This window comes from Chrysochloris asiatica, unplaced genomic scaffold, assembly GCF_000296735.1.
Source record: "Chrysochloris asiatica unplaced genomic scaffold, ChrAsi1.0 scaffold00094, whole genome shotgun sequence".
NCBI lineage: Eukaryota > Metazoa > Chordata > Mammalia > Afrosoricida > Chrysochloridae > Chrysochloris > Chrysochloris asiatica.
In genome coordinates, this window is record NW_006408612.1 from 3,036,573 (window position 1) to 3,041,806 (window position 5,234).

The 5,234-nt window shown below is 44.3% G+C and overlaps 1 pseudogene; it reads right to left on the bottom strand.

The window, feature by feature from the left end:
* Positions 1 to 2,244: 2,244 nt before the first annotated feature.
* Positions 2,245 to 2,941, bottom strand: LOC102835221 (annotated as a pseudogene).
* Between the last annotated feature and the right edge of the window lie 2,293 nt (positions 2,942 to 5,234).

Below are 5,234 nucleotides of genomic sequence, written 5' to 3' on the forward strand. Positions count from 1 at the left end.
TTTGCTCTTCAACACTTTAAAAGGGTCTTGTGCAGCAGTAGGACCAGGCAGTGTTTTGTTATGTTACACATAAGGTGGCCATGAGCAAGTGCAGACTAACCAGTAAACAACAAGAAGGTTGGGGAAGGAGACACTGGCTTTGTTGGCGGAAAAAAAGAGCTGACCATCTGCTTCTGTAAAGATTACGACCAAGAGAAGCATATAAGGTAGTTCGCTATAGGGTTGCTATAAGTTGAAATTGACATCATGGTGGAACCAGAAAAATGGTTCTTTATCACCGCCATAGATAGAACCAAGAATCAGAGACAGGACTGAAAGCAAAGAGCAAAGTGTTTATTGAATATTGATACCCAGGAGAATGGAGGAGTAGAAAATACCCCAGATCTGTCTCCCAGAGGAAAAGAAGAGGGAAGTTTCATAGCGTTTTCAGGTCTAAGGTAGAGACTTGAGGAGTAATTTCAGGAACTCTGCGCTGTCTGGTTATTCAAAGTTCTGTTGATTGTCCTAGCCAAGCTGTCTCCAGCCGGCACCATTCATCTCTCCAGGTGGTGGTTATAAGTGGCCATAAAGATGTCTAGTTGCCTTTCTTCCAACAAGAGTCCTTCCTTTGATAGTCCTCGGAGTAGGGGTGGATTACTAATTAAAGAAGAAGTGATTGCTTTTAGAAAAAAATGGGAGTAACATTAGACTGCAGCTGTTGACTGTAGCAGACTGAAAGGGATGAGGCACAGCTGGGAGTGTATGTACAAAATTCTAACTATAACTGTTCTATTAGGATGGCAGGATGGCTACATGGTCCGTCTTCTACATTTTACTTTGGCCAGGCTAAAACCCTTTTAGCACCTTGGCGTTCCCAGTGCCCCACTTCAATGGCACCCAACAACAACAACAAAGCTCATTTGAATCTGGAGATGTTAGCGTTCCATTCTTTCCATCACAAGGAGAGATACACTCCCTGGAGTAAAGTGGTACAGAGGAAAGCAGGACCAAGGATTGGACAGAGAGGCAGAGTCCTGGGAACAGCCTCTGAGTTGCTGGATTCATCTATGACTGACTCGGCCTGAATGAAACCCTGGATTCAGCTATGACTGACTCTGCCTGCATGAAACCCTGGATTTTTCTGATTCATTGGTGATGAATTCACTTCTTAAACTAATCTGAGTTTAATTCTGTCACTTGCATCCCAAAGTGACCTAGTTAGATAGCCAGAGTTAGTTGTAAATATAATAGCTTATCCCTTGTATGTTTTCTGATGATTATCTTAAAAAAATAACTTAAGTGGTCTTTTCAAAATTTATTTGTTATTATTGTTGAGAATATACCTAACAGAAACACAGCAACTTAAATTTCTACATGTATATTTCAGAGCCATTGGTTACAATTGTGAGAAACGTTGTCAATACTCTGGATACTGTTCACTCTTGGTTATGAGGTCACCGATGAGTTTTCACGAGTGCTTAAACTACAAATGCTCAAGAAACCCAATCTGTACTCATTTTAGCCAGAGTAAGGCTTTCTTTATTTGATTTTGCAAAATCAGGTGCCTAACCTAGAGGACGGAGTCCTGGTGTGGTGCTGTGGGTTAATGCACCAGACTGTAAAGCTGTTTGAACTGCAAGGTCGACAATTCAAGCTCACCAGCAGCTCTTCGGAAACCCTATATAGGGTCACTATGGGTCGGAACCGACTTGACGGCACTTCACAACAACAACCATCTAGAGGACACAGGCAGAAACATGCCACATGGCCCTGGCCAAAGAATTATGTCCTATTCAGAGGAGGTCCCTCCCCTGGTTTGTTGACTGAGTACTCTGGGATTAACAGTCTTTCCCCAGATGGCTGCCTGTTGCATTACTTTTTTTTTTTTTCATCCTCAGGGTTTCATTTCTTTCTCTCTTAAAATTCAGAAATGTTTTCTTTTAATTAAGTGACTAACCCCAACTCATGCCCCAAATCTGAATAATCAGATTCATTCTTAGATTCTCATTTTAGACCCTGCAGCTCAGAGCAACAGGAAGTTACATCACTGGTGGAGATGCTGCAATCCCATCTCTGCGGGAACAGGGAACATCAACCAGGGAAGGACACAGGTCAGTGTGGGGAAGGGGTCCTGGTGGGCAGGGGTGGGTGACTCCCATGGCATCCTGACACTATGCTGAGAGGAACCCATTCATATTCAGACACCAGTTGTAGAAGAGAAGTCAGGGGTTTCAAATCACAAAGTGGGGAGTGAGCCAACTTCTATCACTCTGTCCTCAAGACTGTGAGAGATACATCGGAGGCCTGGTCACTGTTTCAACATGCAGCTTGAGCATAGCTCCTTCCTTTTCCACCTGAGCTCTTCTTCCTCCAGATCACAGCTCCAGCCACCACATTTCCAAAGACCAAGACTCCACAGAAAACCAGGCCAGCCATGACTCCCTTGGTAGGGATGGAGGGCTGGGAAGATTCCCATCTCAGAGTGAGGGGAATCTCTGCTCTTCTCCAGAGGGAACCACCAAGGCTGCCCACTTCTGGAAGGTTCCGTCCCCTGCAGACCTGGTCTCCACAAGCTCAGTGTCCTGGGTCTGGTCCTCCCCATCCTGCTGCCAGGTCAAGGTGATCTCCAATGGGTAGAAGGCCAGCACCCAGCAGTACCTCAGTGTGACCTTGCGGTCAGAGATGGGGTGGTGACTCACATGTGTTTTGGGAGATCTGTACACAGCAGTGTCTCCTTTCCATTCTCCAGGTATCTCTAGAGTCCCTCGAGGCATCTGTCCTGCAAGTAGGCCCTGTAGCCCTCCACCTTATTGCTCTCCTTCCACTTGTGCTTGGTGATCTGAGTGGCCGTGTCCACCACGGTCCAGAAGCACAGGTCCTTGTTCATTGAAATGTAATCCACGCTGTCAAAGGCAAACTGACTGTATCCACCAAGGAGAGGTCCATCTGGCCCCAAATACATCCTATTGTATTACTCTTAATGGCTGTATTCTTATTTAAAGTTCCTAGTGAACAGGTTCTTCCTTCTCCCCAATTCATCCTGCTTACATACCCCAGGGACATAGGTCCTTGTTGCTTTGTGAATCAACAACCTTTGACTGGTCTAGCAATTTCATGGGCCCTTTATTCCTGAACATGGACCATCTTGAGAATTTCTCACACATTCTAATAGGTTGTTTTTTTACTGATAATTTAGAGAGAACTGAACATTTGCTGGTGGTGTGGGTTAGGTGTTGGGCTACTAATCACAAGGTTGGCAGTTCAAACCTACCAGTCACTCTGTGGGAAAAAGATGGGGCTGTTTGCTACCATAAAGATTTATAGTCTTGGAAACCTTAGGGTTCCTATGAATCAGGATCGCTTCAATGGTAGTAGGTTTTTTATTTAGTTTGGAACATTTTGTCACTGGTTTCATTTACTTATTTTGGGGAAACAACTCATTCAAGCATTCTTCTTAGAAAAGAACAATGTTAAGTACCAAAGCTATCCTGAGATCTGATCTTTTCTGAATTAAAATGATTTGGTCATTGCAACAGACCAAAAAAAAAAAAAAAATGACTGCACCATTATATTTATTCCATCAGATGCTCTTCGTACAAATCTAACACTCCCTTCCACCAAGAGGTGGGGTCTAGATTTTCTTTCCTTGAATCTGGGCAAGCGCTGTGACAGCTTTGATGAGGGGGTATGGGGTAGGGTAGGAGTGTGGTTATATGACTTCTGAGGTCAGCCTGGCTTTCTGAGGACACCTGTCCTTGGAACCAGCTACAACACTGTGTGTGAATTCTCACTTGCCCACATGGAGAGGAGGGACCACATGGCTAGGCTCCTGTGTAAATAGACCTAAGCCTCCAGCTGACAGCCCGCATCAACCTCCAGGCACGTGAGTGAACAGTGTGTCTTCCAGCTGAGACCCTAGAAACAAACCTTTCTGCTGAGTCCTGTCTGAATTCCTATGATGGTTACTTTTTATGTGTCAATTTGGCTGGGTGACAGGACCCAGTTATTAAATTAAACACTAATTAGGTGTTTCTGTGAAGTACTTTGCAGATATGGTTAACATCGCAGCCAGTTGACTTTAATTAAAGGAGACTGTAGTTGGTACCTACTCAATGGCACCGAACAACAACAATCTTAGATAACTTTACTGAACAGGAAAAAGTCACTGCCCTCTCCAGCCCAAGAGGCAAGCTAAAATGCTAATCAGGTCACCAAATGGGACCAATCCCCCTGGTTTCCCATCCTGTCCTCAAACAAGCGTTGCCTTCCACTCGGGGCTCTGAATCTGGAGAAATTAGCTCCTTTGAGTCAGTCAGTTTAATAAAATCTGAAACTCTGCTTCACCTCTCGGAGTGGCCTCGGTTTCTTCAACCACGAATCTAAAACTGCTGTAACATTACCACAATTCATGGTGTTAAAAGCTGTAAATACTTGGCAGCTAACTGTAAAGCTGGTAGTCAAACTGCCAGCTGCTCTGAGGGAGAAAGATGAAGCAGTCTTTTACAACCTCAGAAGCCCTGTGGAGAATTCGATTCTGTCCTGTAGGGTGCTATGAGGTGGAGTTGACTCGATGGCAATATCTTTGATAATCTGGTCAGTCCTTATACAATCATTCAAAAGGTCTGAAGAGCAAAACTGAGCTTTTCTTGTGTAAGAAGAAATTCTGTCTTATCACTTGACCTACTGTGCTACCAATGCTACTTTTAATCAAAGATGTTGTTGTTAAGTGCTATTGAGGCAGTTCTGACTCAGTGACCCTGTGTAGAGTTTCCAGGGAACGGCGGGTGAGCTTGAACTACTGACCTTATGGTTCAAACCAACCTTGCAGCACAGTACATTAACCCACAGCACCAAAGACATTCTCTTTTATAGAGAGTCAACTGATTGTAGATACTCCACTTCCCCCCATATATATGTAGCACACACATGTGGTGGCGGTGGTTGTATGCCACCGAGTCAGTTCCAACCCATAGGGCCTTGTATAGGGTTTCCAAGGCTACAAATCTTTATGGGAGCAGAAAGCTTTATCTTCATCCTGCACAGCAGCTGGTAGATTCCAACTGCTGACCTTACTGTTAGCAACTCAGCTCATAAGGCACTACTCTACCAGGACTCCTTACACACACACACACACACACACACACACACACACACACATATGTATATATTCATAAATATATATGAATGCTAGTGTGGACAATGCTAGTGTGGACTGCTAACCAAAAAGTAAGTGGTTCAAAACCACCAGCCACTCA